This window comes from Lethenteron reissneri, chromosome 25, assembly GCF_015708825.2.
Source record: "Lethenteron reissneri isolate LAM-NWPU_2019-01 chromosome 25, ASM1570882v1, whole genome shotgun sequence".
NCBI lineage: Eukaryota > Metazoa > Chordata > Hyperoartia > Petromyzontiformes > Petromyzontidae > Lethenteron > Lethenteron reissneri.
Window position 1 is genome coordinate 15,985,655 of NC_083803.1, and position 18,639 is coordinate 16,004,293.

The 18,639-nt window shown below is 48.8% G+C and overlaps 1 protein-coding gene across 2 annotated transcripts in view; it reads right to left on the bottom strand.

The window, feature by feature from the left end:
• The window catches only part of LOC133347324 (guanine nucleotide-binding protein G(I)/G(S)/G(O) subunit gamma-2), a 43,184-nt gene that overhangs the window by 7,030 nt on the left and 17,515 nt on the right, over positions 1 to 18,639 (bottom strand). The gene's annotated exons all lie outside the window — the stretch shown is intronic.

Consider the following 18,639-nt stretch of genomic DNA (forward strand, 5'->3'; position numbering starts at 1 on the left):
CAGCAGCGTCCTTCACGAGCCTCCTCGTAGGAAGCTCTCTCTCCAACCAGCCTTCTCTCCTCCCAGAGCCCCGGAGCTCCTGACACACGCCCCTCATATATATCCTCTCAGCCCCTACTTCTTGTTTCCCGCCGAATATCTCTCCCTTGAGCCTCCTCCATTCCCCCATCTCCATTTTCGCACCTTCGTAAGCACCGTCTTCTTTCATTATTTGTCTTGAGTATGGTCCCGCATCCCCACGTGACCCTTCCATCCTCTCAGCTATGGCCCCGTGTCCCGTCCCGTCCCGTCCCCCCACATCTGAGCGTGCCCCCTGTACGACCTTGACATGACGCTCCTACCTTGAGGCCAAGCCGTCTTCAGCGTTGCCAGTTCATGCTTCCCTAATAACTACCCTGAAGTGTAAATGCCCCCCCCCCCCCCCCATCGAATTTAGCCCTTCTAATGCTCCTAACGTGGACAAAGAGAGAGAAAAACTAAATAATTAACAGTAAATAAGAAAACTGCACGACAAAACCAAAAAAGTTAATCTTCCAATGATAGCCCATACTGTGCAAGAATAACTTGGAAAGGTAAAGGGAAGAAAGGCGATGAGTGAGATGCACGAACGCATGTTTGCAAGCGAGAGGGTCGAATGCATCAACGGCGATTTCCCAATTTAATCCGGACGCATTGCGGCCTCAGAACCTGTAGGACCTTGACAGGAGATGTGCCGACCGGAACTTGCGAACAGTGCAGCCATGCCAAGTCGTCTACTTTCCACTGCATTGCAGGTCGCGACACTTTGCCCCAAACCCGTTTGTTCGCAGCCTCGTGACCTCCCTCGCTTCCTCCTGGAAAAGTTTACATGTGGCCAGAAAGACGCCGCCCATAAACTCGCGCGAGCCGATGCCTTGGCCAGATTCTTCTCTATCGGGGGTGCGGGCTCTCGGCCGTACATCAAGTAGAGCGATACACATTGCGAGAACTCCCCAAATGTGTACTACATCCCAATGGCTTTGTTTCTCATTGACTACTTGGCATAGTATGGTCGAAATATTGTACTTCAGCATTTGAACCATCCCAACCCGTCTGCGGGCTGTAAGACGCTGTGCGCAGCTTTTTAGTGTCCAAATTCGCGCACACCTCCTTGAGCAACTGGGATGAAAAATAACAACCCTGGTCAGAAAGTGTTTGGGGGTTGGGGGTGGGGCTTATTCACCACATACTCACTTTTAAAGGCCTCTGTGATGGATTATGCCATCTGGTCTGGGAGAGGCCACGCCAGGGGCCAGTGGGTCAAGTTTTCAGCCCCGGCCAACAGTCGCGGGGAAAGGGACGCAGGATATCTAGGGCAACTTATCTTATCTCATTTACCCTAGAGACGGTGATGGATTGCAGGGGGGTGGTTGGTGTCGTGCACAATCCTCGTACGCTTCTACCCAGCGATGAACGTCCGTCGACATAACCAGACAATCATCGTGATTTTTCAACACGGCCCTCCCAACTTCAAAAGTGTAACACACCCGACAACCGAGATGCAGCCCTCTTTGTATGGAGCCCCGAACGGGGTTTAAGGATACATTGTCGTCCTGGCCTTGAATCCAGTCGGCCTTTGCATATCCAAATCCATAGTCCCCAAGGGCAAACTAGTCTCAATCCAGCCCTGCTGATACTCAGGCAATAATCAGATCCCTGCTGGGTCAATCTCCTTTCAGCGTGCCAATCCTGTCATACACGTGCACCCTACCGGGGAGCCTAGTCGAGAGAGAACATTTGCACTGGAAATGCCGGTACCCTTATGACGAACGACATCAAATTTGTATTCCTGCAGGTGCTCGATCCATCTCAACATCTGGCCAGATGGCTGGTCAATTCGAAGAGAGTAGTGTAAAGTCGTGTGTTCATTATGTACTATGAATTTCCAGGCATACAGCTACAGGCAGAACTGGTGCACAAAGTGCACAAGTGAGAGCAACTCTAACACAGTATTTTTGCTCGATGGGAAAGAAAACGTGAATACCGTACGCTATGACCATCTCCCTCCCGTTTTGCACCTGCGCCGACGAAGTCCCGAACATCACTAGCATCAGTGTCTAGAATGAAGGGTAACAAGTAATCTTGGTAAGTTTAAGGGGTGCCTCAATCGGGCACATGCGCAGCTGCTGGACAGCATCTTCCTCCTATGCACCCCCACGAAAACCTCTGGTTCTTACTTGTAAGCGCGTGCAGCGGATTTGCTACGGTGGCAAGCTGGAGTAAAAATCGCCGATAGGGCAAAAAATCGAGGAATCTGCGCACGGCCAACACTAACATTGGCACGAGCCACTGCCTTACACTGGCTGTCATTGCAGGGTCAGTAATGACCCCCGTCACACTGACGATGTGGCCCAACTATCGTACGATTGAAACAGATGAACTTTTAAGAGTTTTAGCTTTAACTTGGTCGCCTACTAAATATCTGACGCAACTGGTTTAGGTGCTCCTCGAATGAGCAACCAAACGCCATCACATCGTCCAGATATATGAGGCATGCATCCCACTAGAGGCCTGCAGACATTAAATCCATCAACCTTTGAAATGTACCGGGAGCCATCATTAACCCCATAGGCAAACAATTCAATTGAAACAGTCCCTGGGCTGTTCTAAATGCCCTCTTTGGTCGGGACTCTGCATCGATACGAATCATAAAACATCCAGACGAGGGATCCGAGGTACTGAATATTTTTGCCCCTGCCAGTGACGTCTTAAGTTGTCAATTTGCGGCAAGGGGTAAGCATTAGCCAACGTCACCTTTATAGGGGCCGTCCAAAAATGACGTCACGCGATTTTGGACGATTTTTGACCCCCCCCCCCTCGTCACACGGCGTCACAAAAAGTCAGACCTCCCCCTCAAATATGACGTCACAAAGCTCTGCCCCCCCCCCCTCCAAAAATTGTTTAACATACTTAAAATCGCTTTAAACTATTGTCATTACATTTCGATTTAAAGCTTTCGTGTCATTGTAGTGCGTATTTAATGTGGCGCTGCACTCTGATGTTGTAGGAGAAAACATTTATTTAAAAGTCTATTTAATTAAGTAGAACGTGTTGTCTATATTTATTTAAAGTTGCGCATTTTAATGTGACGTGACATTTCTCAAACACCCCTCCCCCTCGACACACATCGTCACAAATGTCTGACCCCCAACCTCCCCCCCCTAGGTGCGTGACGTCATTTATGGACGGCCCCTAAATATCGAGTCGTCGGAAGTCTATGCAAAATCGTTGCGGGCCATCTGATGATATCTTGACGTGGACCAATGGCGGCACCCCGAGAGGCAAGTGGAGGGAGAGACATCCCTGCCCGGTGCACGTGTTCCGACTCGGTTGGGACTGCTTCAATAGCGAGTTTTGCCTAGTAGGTGTCACGTTCCCCGTATCAATTGTTGTGCACTTAGGTTTCAAGTTATAGATTGTATTCTGGAAAGCAGACATCAGTTGCATGCAACACGCAACATGGTGCCTTTGCGAGAATTATAAGTAATTACACTCAAGATTGTGGTTGAGCATCGACCGTTAAACCACAGCCTTGTGAAATTATAATTTTTCTTAGAAAATTACGAATAACCTTTTTTTACAACAAATCTTTGTAAAGTAACTCAACTTAGTGTAAATTGATTACTATGCATCATTCTCTTTGATAATAATTATTGCCTTTGAATATTTGCATTGCTCTGTCTTGTAAAAGGTGAATTTAAATACACATTGGACATCGAATAACCATTGATGTTTTAATTCCAATGTTCTCGTGAAGAAAGACCACGGGGGGGGGAGGGGGGGGTGGGGACCATGACAGGCCGACAGAGATTTACAAATGGTGAAGTCGATGCTGGTGAACTTGTCCCTTAAAACATCATGGGACTTTAGAGCGAGCCAAGAATCGGCCGGTGATGGTGATGGAGTCGTGCCATAGTTGTGATGGAGAAGAGCATTAAGTTTGAACGGGAGTTGGTACGGGTGGTTAGCAGCAGAGATTATGCCTTCGTTTATGTATGATGCCAGAAACAACATTACGAGCTTGTTGGTAGCTTTACGGGCAAGACGACATGATGTGGTCAGTTTCACAAGTCTGAAACGTGGGTAGATGGTTTCCAGTCAATTACCGAGAGCCTCTGGTTGTCGGGAGAGGGAGATCGGCTGGTTGAGGCATTTAACGGGTGTGTTGAGGTCAAGTTGATTGGCACTGTAAGTGGAGTGAGATGATGGCGAAGCCAAGCGGGAGGTGGATGTTTGTGGTTTCTTCAACGTGGTGTATTTTAAAACGGCTCAAAAGGTGCATCAATACTTGTCCTCTCCGTATGTCCTCAGCGATGTCAATTCTCCCGCTGTTAACCAAAATCAATTAACACATCATATAGCTGTGCTGCTTGAAGCAAAGCTGCAGTTGCTATAACGGTGCTGCATGGTCTAATTATGACTTAGGAGGCAGCGCCGTGTGCACACGACACTGTGAACAACAGGAAACAGGTGCAATCAAATTGTTTTATTCCAGAACATAAATGTCGGGTTTGCTAATAAATGGACTTTGCCTGTGAAGTATGGGAATTGACGGCAGGAACTTCTTGACGGGTAACACACTTTTATTAAATCCTTTAGGTATCACAATACAACGTGTGGTCTCTCTTCTTCCTCCGACACACTCCACTAATCTCGTGTAAGCTCTAGGCCTCTGGCTACACCCGATACACTTGACTCGTGTAGACCCTATGCCTCTGGCTACACACAATATACTCGACTCGTGTAAGCCCTATGCCTCTGGCTACACAATACACTCGACTCGTGTAAGCCCTATGCCCTGGCTACACATAGTACATTCGGCTCGTGTAGACCTATGGCTACACCCACTACACTCGCCTCTGGGTTACACAGAGTCCCGGTCCCCTTAGGACAGCGGGGCTAGGTACCGCAGGGCTCTAGGTCTTCATCCCCGTCTTCCTTCTTCGCTGGTTACACACTGCCCTTACGCCTGTGTGCATCCCCTTTTATAGCCCCTGCTCACGAGGGACGGAGCTGATGCGGCGTCGACGTGAGCGTCGTTCCTTAATGACCCAATCACGACGCACTCTCTCTACGATCCGCTTTCCCCAGCGCGTGTTAACATTACTCCACCAATCACACTGCGCTGCCACCTGATCACTCCCTCTCAGCGCGTCACCGCCCACAGCCAATCGGTACCCCGTAACCCACGACCCCGCGCTGACCCCTGATCCTCCACCGTCAGCGCGCGTCACCACCTACACAGCCAATCATCACGCACTGTGCATACGATCCTTAATCCCAGCGCGTATCACCTCTACATCACCCCCTCCCACATAGCTTGCAGCCGGCCCGGCTGTTAACCTACAACACAACATAACGCAACGCAGTAATAAAGAACTCCACATCCCAGTGTGCCCCGTAACACAACAACAACAACATAACACAACCTTAAATATGAAGCAATATACAGCCCGACGAACAACACAATAAAAGCGAACACCGTAAAACGAACGCGCCAAGTGTCACTGTGACCCACGCAGTGCCGAGGCGCTCCGGCTGCCTCGACTCCGCACGTGGTAGGTTACACAAAGTAGCGCGACCTAGCGCGAGTCCGTCTGGCCGGTCCGTCGTATGGAACGGGACGTTGGCGACCGTCCGGTGTCTCCGGCAGCTCTAGACGGCACGGGTCGGGCCTGGAAGGACCGGCCCCGCCGTGAAGATCCGGCCGCCGGTGGTCGGCAGCAGTCAGTTCCGAGACACCTGGGAGCGGATCAGGCGGAGACATGTGAGGAGCAGGCAAGGACAATTCCCCCTCAGGGTCGTCGGTCACGTCACATGCTCGGCCCTCACGACACAAGGGGAGGCCATACGGAGGCGAGAACGGTTTCAGTCGGGAGGGGTGGACGTACCAACGGCGTTTCCCCCATTTTATCTGAACGCACTGGGGGCGTGCCACCCGCACGACCTCCACGGGTCCCCGCCACGGCTTCAACAATTTAGGCGACGTGGCCAAAGGTGCCTGAGGGCAATGCAGCCAGGCCTTGTCACCTGGTTCCCAATTGTGCACGGACACCTTCCGTGCCCGCAACCGCTCGTTCGCAATTTGGCGAGCCCGCGAATTAAGCCGTGCGGCCTCCCTTGCCTCTGTCAGTTTATGAATATTAAATTTAATATGCTCTGCCAATTTAGAATTAGTTCGTGGTGCGGGCAGACCCAGCTGCGTTTCCATGGGCGGGTCGGCTTCCCGACCGTACATTAGAAAAAACGGGGAAAACCCCGTAGCTGCATGGGGGGCCATTCTATACGCGGCAAGGACCCCAGGGACCTGCAGGTCCCAATCAACATGCGACTCACACACCTGCTGGCACAGCATAGAGGTCAATGTCCTGTTAAGCCTCTCCACCATCCCGTCCGTCTGCGGGTGGTACGGGGAGGTACGCACCTTTTTGGTACCCAACAGGTCGCACACCTCCTGCAGTAATTTACTCGAAAATTTTTTCCCTTGGTCAGTCAGCAAGCGTTCGGGAGCCCCCTTGTCCAGGACGTAGCCCTGGACAAAGGCGTCCGTCACAGCCGCCGCCGACTGGTTGGCGAGTGGCCACGCCATAGGCCACCGGGTAAAATATTCGACCCCCACCAACAGGTACTTATTACCCCTAGGCGTGACCGGAAAGGGCCCCAGAATATCGAGTGCAACGAGCTCGTTAGTGCGCGAGACCTGAATAGATTGCAGCGGTGGATTAGCTGCCACGGGCGGTGGTTTCCGTCTGGCGCACTCAACACAACCTTTCAGAATATTCACCACGTCACCCCCCATTCCCGGCCAATAATAGTCACGCTGAAGCAGGGCAAGCGTTTTGTTAACTCCCAAATGCAAGAGGCGTTCGTGTGCGGCCAAGACAACCTTCCCCCTCACAGCAGAAGGCACCACAATCGCATGCCGCCGGGACAAACTGTCCCATCTCATCAACAGGCCCTGCTTAAGCTCGTAGGAGCCAGTTCGGTCGTGGCTACCTTCGGAACCCTCCGTCTTTCGGCGCAATGCCAGCAGGGAGCTGTCCGCCATTTGGAGACGGCCCCACTCAATCAACGACAGTGAGAGCAGCGAGTCCTGACCCCCTGGGGTAGCGGGACCATCCCCAATTGGTGTGCTCGCGGTCGCAACCAACGCCTCCCTACCTTCCGTAACCGGAGGTTTACAGCGCGCCGATCCCGATAAGCACGCACATTTGTGACAAGGCAACAACCGCGACAGGGCATCGGCATTCGTGTGTCGCAACCCTTTACGGTACGTAGTCGTGAACTGATAGTCCTGGAGGACTTCCAACCACCGCGACAATTGGCCCGAGGGCTGGGCAACCCGTAATGAATACTGGAGCGCCGCATGGTCCGTCCGGACCGTGAAATGACGACCATAGAGATATGGCCTGAATTGTTGTACAAAAAAAACAATGGCAAGTAGTTCACGACGGGTGACGCAGTAGCGCTGCTCTGCTGGCGACAACACCCTGCTACCATAGGCGACCACCCGTTCGACCCCTCCAACGACTTGGGACAGCACTCCCCCAATGCCCGTGTTGCTAGCATCCGTGTCTAGCAAGAAGGGACTCTCAAAGTCCGGATAGCACAAGGGTGGGGCCCTTACCAAGGCGTCCCGGAGGGAGCAGAACGCAGCCTCCTCCTCCGGTCCCCACCGGAACTTCACTCCTTTTGCCGTTAAAGCGTGCAAGGGCTTTGCAATGGTGGCGAAGTGCTCAACGAATCGGCGGTAATACGAAGCAAAACCGATGAAACTGCGCACGTCTGACACTGACGTGGGCGTCGGCCACGAACTGACACAGTCCGTCTTCGCAGGATCGGTAGCAATCCCCGAAGAGTCGACAATGTGACCCAAGTACCTCACGGATTTACGAAAAAGATGGCATTTGGCCGGTTTAAACTTTAATTTAGCCGATCGCATTCGCAAGAACACCCCTCTCAATCGCTGGAGGTGTTCTTCGAACGTTTTACCGAAAACAATGACATCGTCAAGGTAAATGAGGCACGTCTCCCACTGCAAGCCCGACAAAACCAATTCCATAAGACGCTGAAACGTCGCAGGAGAGGAGTGAAGTCCCATGGGTAACCGGTTAAACTGAAACAGGCCCCCTGGAGTCCGGAATGCAGTCTTAGGTTTAGACTCCTCGTCGAGTGGCAACTGCCAAAATCCGGACAATAAATCAAGAGTCGAAAAGTATCGCGCACCGGACAATGCGTCGAGAGACTCGTCCATCCTGGGGAGCGGATACGCGTCGGCCACCGAGATCTTATTCAGGCGGCGGAAATCGACGCAAAATCGCAGGGACCCGTCCTGCTTTTTAACGAGCACAATAGGTGCTCCCCAAGGACTGGAAGAAGGCGAAATAATGTCGGCTTCCAGCATATCGTTAACTGCCGACTGAACATGTTCCTTCTCAGCAGGACTCAGTCGGAAGGGATTTTGCCTGACCGGTGCCGCATCGCCCGTTTCAATGTGGTGGCGTAGCAGGTCCGTGCATCCGATATCATACTTATGTTTACTGAAGACATCCGAAAATTCAATCAGCAACCCGCGCAACGCACCCAACTGTAGCGCTGACAAATCGTCAGAGTCCGCGCACAGCATATCAATCCAATCTAGGTCCTCCTTTGATGGTACGCTATTCGTGGGGCTCGGATCAGCCTGCGCAACCAGCCTCTCCTCCGCAGGGACCCGTGCCGCGTGAGCCAGCACGGTGCCCTGCTGAATGACGGCCGGCCGCGCCCCAGCGTTTAAAACCATGACAAACGGATCCCTGTCTGCCCCAACCAAAGTGTGAGCCACCGATAAATCGAGACCTCCAACAGCCCTATTAGAAGGACCCAAAAGCATGGCCTGTTCCGAGGCCTCCTTCCCCCATGGCTTCCGTAACCGGAGGGGAATCAACATTTGTGAACCCGGGGGCACGTGCACGGTCTGTGTTGCTAACGCCTGAATGGTAGCGCACGCCGTCCGAATTACATTAGGGCTCGTCAAAAATGAAATACGGCGACCCGATGGTAGTTCAATGCAACGCTGATCAATGAGAATTTTGATGGGCATTTTCGCCAAAAAATCAGTGCCCAATAGGCAAGGAACCGCCAGGGAAGATGAAACGAAAACGGGTCCCGACAATTTGATATCACCAATGCAAATGGACGCCCTAATCTGACCGATAATGCCCAACGATCCCCCGTTAGCGGCGTAAAATGGCACATCCACCGGAAGAAGCGGACGACATTGTACCGGGAGAATATTATAAATGAGATCCGAAATAATAGTCGCCGATGCCCCCGTGTCCACTAACACCCTGACCTCGACCCCATCAATCGATCCGGTAACGACGGATGAACCCGCTGAGGCAGCCACTATTCTGTGCTCCAATTCCGACCATTTAATGTCTCCCCGGTCCCGGCCGAACCCCCCTCTCCGAACCGAATCCCCGAACTCTACTCGGCTCTCCCTCGTCGCAACGCGACGACCCATACGTGTCGAGTATGCGGGCCAAGCATGTGAAGTGCCGCGACTTGCCGGGGTTTGCAGTGATGACTTGGGGCCTTGGTCGTCGTCCAGCCGAGGTCCCATGGCGCGCTGACGTGGGGCGCGGCAACCGGAGGCCACGTGGCCACGAAGGCCGCAGTTATAGCAGGTGATGACAGTAGTCGGAGATCTCGGTTGCTCCAGCTTGCGGGCCGCTCGCAGAGGCGAACGACCCCCCGACCTCCAGTCCCCCGCTCGTCCCGCGATGAACGCGTCCTCTCGTGGGCTGACGACTTGGGGCACGGTGTCAACCGGACCCGGAGTTGAGGCCACGGCAGCGTTGCAGACGACCCCCTGCTTCCGTTGAAGGACCTCGTGCGCTTGCATGCTCGTGGCGACCCGTAATGAAGAAATATCGGTGTCGTCGGCCGTGTTGATGGGGACCCCCAGGTCCTGCGCCAACTTGAGCAGCTGCTCCAAAACCATCGCATCTTGGCCCTCCTCGTCCATACGAGGGAACGCGGCGTCAGCGAGAGCGAGCAACGCCGTGCGGTAGGCGAGCACGGTCTCCGTGTCCGCCTTCCGTCTTGCGTAGAAATGATGGCGGCACGCCGAGGGAGGACCGTAGACTTTGGCCATGAGAGCCAGCGCATCCTTGAGCGTGGAGCGGTCCGACCTGCGTGCGGACGTGAAGGCCGCGAGCGCGTTGTCGTCCAGCATGGCAGGCAGTGCCCGCAGTGCCGTAGCGTCGGACCAGGCGGACATCTCTTGATGCGCCAAAAATCTGCGCTGAAATTGGCTCCAATCCCCGCCTTCCGCCTTGAATGCTGACAACGTGGGAAGGCGCTGCTGAAAGATAAAGTCGTCCTCCTCCTCGTGCTTCCTCTCTGCCCCCCCGTCGGTGTGTAAGATGGCGGCCCCAGTGGCGGGTGTGTGATGGCGGTCCGCCGCGCGCGTTGGTGACATCAGCGGCCGCGCATGGAGAACCGCTGCCACGTGGTGATGGCCGTTCCCGCCAAAAGTTGGAGCGGATGAAATGGCGGGAATCGCCAAATCGTTTTGGCGGGAATCTGCAGGGCGACCCTGTAGCACGTCGGCCGCCGTCCCCGCTCCTCCCGACGAGCTGATCTCCGCCAAGATGGACGCGGCGGCGAGCAGCAGCTCCGCCAGACGGGAGTGTGCCTCGCGAAGCACGGTGTCAGTCCCCCGTCGCTCGACCGGCGCCGTCGGTGGATCCTGCCCCGTGGGCAGCTCCTCTTCCTCACCCCCTGATGCCCGCTGGCCCGCGTCGTCGAGGTTGTCCTCGTGGTCAATCCCGTGGGTCCGACGGTTCCTCCTTGTATCCATGCTTGGAGGACCGTTTCACTTCTGACACCAGTTGAAGTATGGGAATTGACGGCAGGAACTTCTTGACGGGTAACACACTTTTATTAAATCCTTTAGGTATCACAATACAACGTGTGGTCTCTCTTCTTCCTCCGACACACTCCACTAATCTCGTGTAAGCTCTAGGCCTCTGGCTACACCCGATACACTTGACTCGTGTAGACCCTATGCCTCTGGCTACACACAATATACTCGACTCGTGTAAGCCCTATGCCTCTGGCTACACAATACACTCGACTCGTGTAAGCCCTATGCCCTGGCTACACATAGTACATTCGGCTCGTGTAGACCTATGGCTACACCCACTACACTCGCCTCTGGGTTACACAGAGTCCCGGTCCCCTTAGGACAGCGGGGCTAGGTACCGCAGGGCTCTAGGTCTTCATCCCCGTCTTCCTTCTTCGCTGGTTACACACTGCCCTTACGCCTGTGTGCATCCCCTTTTATAGCCCCTGCTCACGAGGGACGGAGCTGATGCGGCGTCGACGTGAGCGTCGTTCCTTAATGACCCAATCACGACGCACTCTCTCTACGATCCGCTTTCCCCAGCGCGTGTTAACATTACTCCACCAATCACACTGCGCTGCCACCTGATCACTCCCTCTCAGCGCGTCACCGCCCACAGCCAATCGGTACCCCGTAACCCACGACCCCGCGCTGACCCCTGATCCTCCACCGTCAGCGCGCGTCACCACCTACACAGCCAATCATCACGCACTGTGCATACGATCCTTAATCCCAGCGCGTATCACCTCTACACCTGTTTAGAGCTTTTCACGTCTAACACTGATTCACGCTTACCAAGGGGCTGGCGAGTCTTGCATCGAGACATTTCTAAAATGAAGTACAGTGTGTATTTCTGTTATGATTTGCCCCCCCCCCCTCCTCCCACCCCTTTGCCCTCGAAATTAAAATGAATTGTCATAATTAGTGGGAGTCGCAATAATGAATAAAAATCGAGTCTATGCTTTAAGTAAAAACATGAAATCAGAACAACTTTTTAAACAATGGTCCACCAAAATTGGGGAGCAAAATATGTTTTTCGTTGTTGGAACCTCGGACTACAAATGTGGATTTGAATGGTGCTGAATACAAATGTGATGTACGATTTTTACATGGAGAAAACCCAAAAGATTACAAACTACCAAAAATACTGCAACACAAAGGGCTACAGGGATGAAATTGGCACGAATATAGCAGAGTCTGTCTTCAGTCCAAAGGTGACACCCATATTTTAGAAAATTCAAGATTCAGGAACATTTTTCGAAATTGTGTAAGAAAGTGAACAATGCCTGCTACCGGTTACCCGCATTTTATTTAGCTGTATTTGCAAATACGCACAGTATAGGAGTGATGTCCGCCATGGTGAAAATGGGTTAAATAAAAACATGACACAAATGCCTTCATCCATTGGTGGATTGAGAATGGCTGAAAATTATTCATAATTTTACTTACACGATATATGCATGCATCCATCCGTACGCACATACATAAAACCAATTAATGTAATAATTTTACGTGCCATGAAGACCATATTATATATTCTTTCAAGGCAGTGTTATTGACCAATGTGTTTCGTTTTTTTTATGCTGTGCACATTTTAACATTAAGCTCGAGGTGTTTGCAGAGGAGGGTTTTTTTTATTCACCGCATCCCTCTCAGCTGCGCCACCAAGAAGGAAACATCCCAGATCGTGCAGCTTTCTCTTCGGCAAACCAAGGCGGCTATTATGGCTGATCCATACCCACTAATAAAAAATATGGGACATCTGTGCTGTAATTATCCATGCCCCTTGCTTCAAAGCTCCCCACTTAAATATGGAGATGGCATCTGTTTATCAGAGGAAATCTGCACACAGTTGCCACCCACAGGAAGGGCGACTGTCTTTGTACAATTTGCTTGTGAGTGTGTATGCTCTATTGTGCATTTCAATGAAATGTTTGTCAAATTTATGCAAGACACACAATTTAGCATTCACGTTTTAACAGTTAACATCATTAGACTCATTTAAGAGTGATTTGTTCGAATGGACAAAATTATAATCGTAGCAAATAAAAGCGTTTTGTTATTATAGCATTTCTTTACTCTTGGAAAGTCTCACGGAGTCTCAACATTCGTTTTTCAGGAGGGTTCTCTAAAATGTTCACAATCGGGGGGCGACGATTTGGAACACGACGCCCGGGACACAACAGCCTTCTCCTCTCCGATCGACGTCACGGCATCTTCTTGGTTCTTTCGGTAAAGTCACGTAGAAGGGAAATAATAAAATAATAAAAATAAAACATAATTAAATAATTCTCACGACGTTTCGGCCACAACGCAAGCAGCCGTTCATTCAGACGCTGTCTTTCCGACAGAGCTGTTCTTCACCTGAGGACGGCTGCTTGCGTTGTGGCTGAAACGTCGTGAGAATTATTTTATTATGTTTTATTTTTATTATTTTATTATTTCCCTTCTATGTGACTTTACCGAAAGAACCAAGAAGATGAATCCCTGCAGTCACGGCATCGTTCACTTCCACTGTGAAGCAGACGGAGTGAATTGTTTCGTTAATACAACCGCACTGCTTAAACACCTTGTCATGTTTAATGTTTTACGTCACAAACATATGGAGAAATTAAAAAAATATATACAGCATTCGTAACTAAAACATTATTAACTTCCTTGTTGTCTATCAGGCTAAAACTATATGACTCCTTGAGACATCAACAATGCAAAGTATTTACATCTGCTCCTGGATGAAATTCCAGCTACTTTGTTATTAATGGTAGTTGTTTGACCATACTTCACCATGCTGGTTAAAGCGGGATGGTGAAGGGGGGGGGGGTCAGGACAATTTCAGGTATCACCGGAACTCAGGCGGCTGGGGTCGCAGTGCAGCTTCGCAAACCACAGTGCGGAACATCACAAAGTGAAAACATGGTCAGCTATACTCTTAGTTTTTTCGGTAATGTCATGTAGGTAAAACAATGAAATTAAAATTAATAAAAGTAAATAAAATAATAAAAATCACGACGTTTCGGAGGCAACACAAGTCTCCGTCATCAGGTGGGACCGTCACAGCTAAATTTGCTGTATCAAGTGAAATTTGCTGTATCACTTGATACAGCAAATTTAGCTGTAACGGTCCCACCTGATGACGGAGACTTGTGTTGCCGTTACAGCTAAATTTTCTGTATCAAGGGATACAGCTAATTTCACTTGATACAGCAAATTTAGCTGTGACGGTCCCACCTGATGACGGAGACTTGTGTTGCCTCCGAAACGTCGTGATTTGTTTTTATTAATTTTAATTTATTTTTTTTACCTACGTGACTTTACCGAAAAAACTAAGAGTATGAATCCTTGCAGTCACGAAAGCTTCAAATCTAGAATTAATGGTCAGCTATCCCAGAGGACTATCGATAATATTCAACTAACAGTTGGCCAGGCATCCTACTTAAACGAGCTGTCAACAATCCTGAACTGAAGGTGCACATTCCACGTTGCTATCACAAAGTGGTAGTTGTTTACTAACCACGGGGAGGGATGGTGGGCTTAGTTAACGCACGCTGCTGTTGACTGGGAGTGATGTGGAAGCTCAGTCAAAACTAAATCCTCCATGGCTGCATTGTGTCACATAAGCCAGTGTTGCTGGAAAGGCGTCTCGCGGATGTGCGAGAGTGAATCGACCACCACAGCGTCAATTGTAATCGATGAACGCAATCAAGATCGTCGTGCACCTATAGCTTGGCTGACTTGCGTTTCCTGCGTGTGTGAAATCAAACGATGCCCAGGGAAAATGCGCGAGTGAAGATGGCAGACCCCCAGAGATGAAATCGCCAATCACGTATGGTCAGTTTGTCATCTTCGTGTCACCGCTTTGCACCAGATCATGACACAGCGTCACGGTGGCAGACAACGTGATAGCACTCGAGGTCTCAAAACACAAAACCGAGAACTTCTGTACTCAACCTGGCTGACATTGGTGGTCCCAGACTCCAATTTGAGAAGATAAAGTGGTTGCCCGCAGGTTTTTCTTCTTTTTCCAAAAATGTTTTTCTCTGTCACTGCTGTTACCCCTTATGGCCACTGACACCTGCTCTGGGAAATATTTGGGGGGGGGGGGGGGGGGGGGGATGTATCCCTTGCCACGAGAACGGAGCACCGCCAGCGTCCAAGATGATTAATTTATTATTTTACTTTTATTAATTTTATTTTTGTACCCACGTGACTTTACCGAAAAAACCTAAGAGTATGAATCCTTGCAGTCACGAAAGCTTCAAATCTAGAAATGATTAATTAAACGGCTCGCACTAACCCGATTGAGATTGCCGCGCGCTCCCTCCGAAGACAGCACTGATGTGCAGTGTGACAATCTCTGTCCACACATCACAACTTGAATACGCCCGTCCCAAGTGGCTCCCAGTCCTCATTGTGGACAGATAAAAAAAATATTTGTAAGACGACCACAGTAATGATGGTTACAAATCATCCGATAGCTTTGCAGCAGTCAAAAAAAATCAGCCTCTTGAGGTTCGCATCTCTCATCAAAGTTTCGTGGTGCGAGGCAAATCTCTCTCTTCGCTGCTCCTCAGTAAACCAAACTTCAGTATCCACTAACAGTGTCCTCACGTCAAGCATGCAAACCGGGAGAAAAAAATCAACAGATCTAATCACGCCGAAAGGTGTTACATTTATTCAAGTCTCAGAAGCTAAACAGTTTTGAGCATGGTGAATACTGGTGATGGGAGAGTGGACACGCCAGGTATAGTTTGCGTGGGTTGGAAGGTGGCCAGGAGATGGAAATACAGCAGTGGAATCTTTAATCTATCTGTGCAAGGCTTTGAGTTGTTACCCAGCATAATTAAACAATTTGGTGAACGGTGGTGCACAAGTGGATTGTGCACTGCACTTCAAACCCAGCGACCTGGGTTTCCTGACCCAGCTAACATTGTCTCCTAACTCGTCCCGGATAATGCCAATTTTTAACCCACACTGGGATTTCTCCAGATACTATGGGTTCTCAACGCAGAAACCTTCTTAAATAGAATCTTCAGACTCGGTAAGAGTTTCCTGGCTAAAGAAAGTACATCGTTAATCCTATAATGGGTGACAAAGACGGTTATAACCGATGCAATGTCCATCTCGAGCACTTGTGATAGAAGGTCTTTATGTAAGCTTTGTGTATTATTTCAACATAAAACACACAATCTCTAATTGGCCTAGTAACGTGAATGCTACCACATTATTTATTAATGTGTATGTGTTTTCTGGCAATCTAAATGCTAATACTGTATAGATTGATCATTTGTACATCATGGTTCTTTGACTGAGGTGCATCTGGGTCATAATTTAGATCTTTTGTGTTTATTTTGTAACCAACAGTTTATGCAATTGTGCACTATATTTCATCTACAATGCTATCAAAATCGATGCTGAAATAAGCAATTATTGACTTTGAGAAAATTTGCTCTGCGCAAACATGTTAATTCATTGCCACCTATTTCCCACAGCACAATACAGTGTTACCTAAAGATTTGATTCAATAGCTGTTGCTCGTATAAACCACGATGCTTGTGCAAGAAAAATAAGATGTTGAGGTGAACACCGAAGTGAGAATAGCAGTTTATTACGTAGGTATATGTGTGTGTGTTGAACTTCGTTCGCACCATAGGTAGCCAACCGTGCTAATTGGAGGTGCGGGAAACGTGTTATTAGAATACAATACAGGGAAAAATAAGCGTTAGTCCCTCAATGTCATCCACGTTAAATAACCAAAGTATAACATGAAATATTTTACCCTATTTATTTGGTTATACAGTATTACGCTACAGGCCCCACGTGATTTCAGTTCCTGGCCACGTCTCACAATCCTTGGCAGCCGTATCTGAACCGGTCCTGGAACCCCCACGAAATACAACCCTCGCTGCACAATTCGCAAAACCCATACTCTGACCAGCGTGGTGAAGTGTGATCAAACAACCCCCCATGACTGACACAACGTAAGGAAGGCCTTCTTCTAGAAAGCAGTGTACTGAGAAAGGTTGTAAATTATTACGTTGTTATTAACACGATTTTAGAAACTGCATACGGTATCTGAGGGGATTATCGAATATGTACATGTTTAGGTCTTGAGCTGTATTCTAAAAATATATATAGAGAACATTAGCAAGCCATCCTATTTAAGCAAGATTTAATATTTAATGCAATGTTTCATTCTCAAATAATAGCTTGGCAATAGGTTTTGACCCCCATTGACCGTCTCACTCAAAGGGCTGTGGAATAATTTAACTTGAAAACATATCCAATTAATTATCAATGCCATCACAATGAACTGTTGAACTAATGTGTGGTTTTTGAGAATAATTGCCTCAACGTCGGAAAAAATGATCAGGTAAGGCACAAATAAAATACAAATCTTAAATGATCAATCTTGTCCTGGGTGTCAATATCTTATTGCCCGGATATTCAAAAAGCTAAAACCAAATATGAACATTGGGCAGTGTTTATCAAACATTGGCAACCGTGAGCCAGTGGTGGACATTCTTCAGCACTATGATAACGGGAATTTGCATCGTTACAATACCACACCATTACGAAATAAAGCAGCACAAAAAATACTAAGCTCGGAAAATACCTATGACCAAACAGATACCTCGCTCGCAGAGCAGGCTGTAACCCTTCGTATTAAAGAATGACCCGTGGAAGCGGACATCACAGAGCTACCCCTTTTATTGACCTCCCGCCCACTCAAGAGTGGGTGGTAATTTTCCATTGACTCTACTTAGGGGAGTAATGTTCGATATTTAAGTGTCGGAGCCGGGAGGAGACCATCGACTAATTTATCCTTTAGCTCCAAGGATTCAAACTCAGCTTACCTGACCTCTGAGCCACATGGCCATCTCCAAATACATTTTAAAAACAAGACAAAAAAAAGAAGAATAGAATTGAGACCCAGAATTATATCAATGGAATTGGTGATGAGATGAATCTGTTACACGGCTGTTAATTAGCGTGGCTCTTACCTGCTACATTTATTTGCGTGACCTAAATTTGGCCTGGCATATTTTGATGCTTTCAAGCGCAATGCACATTGTTAGGCTGCAATTGAACTGTCACAGACAACTTAACAATGGTGATATATCCTACAAATAATTGAGAATGTTTTGAAATATATTCCCAGACAGAACATAAAAAGGTGGTGCATTTTTCAACTTCATGTGACCTGTGCTGCATTTATTGTAAGAATAATTTCCAAAGACTGGAAATTTCCAATCCACTAAAGCCTCTTCACGTCACGTTTGTAGCAGATTGGTGTTTGACCATACTTCACCACGTACGTCAGTGCGACTTATTGAAGGAGAGACCGGGATTAATTCAGATAAGAAATATGTTTCAGATATTTCTTTAAAATAGTAACTTAGTAGAAATTGATTTAGTGATCTAATCTCACCAAAGAAGGCCTACATTTAAACATAGATTTTAAATAAAAAAATTAATTGCCACACAAAACATATATGAAGAAAGTAACAATATACATACTCAAAATGGGAAAGAGACAAGTTGACAAGATTTCGAAACATTATTCACACCAAGAGTTGAAAATAGTTTCATGAAATTGGATTGGAGACACAGTTGCATAAATATTAATAGCGAAAATATTAACCCTATCATATTTTGCTGGCAACATAGTTGGCAAAACGTCCAATGAGAATGAACTGCGGGAAATGATCCTCATGGCGGTACCCCCGGGT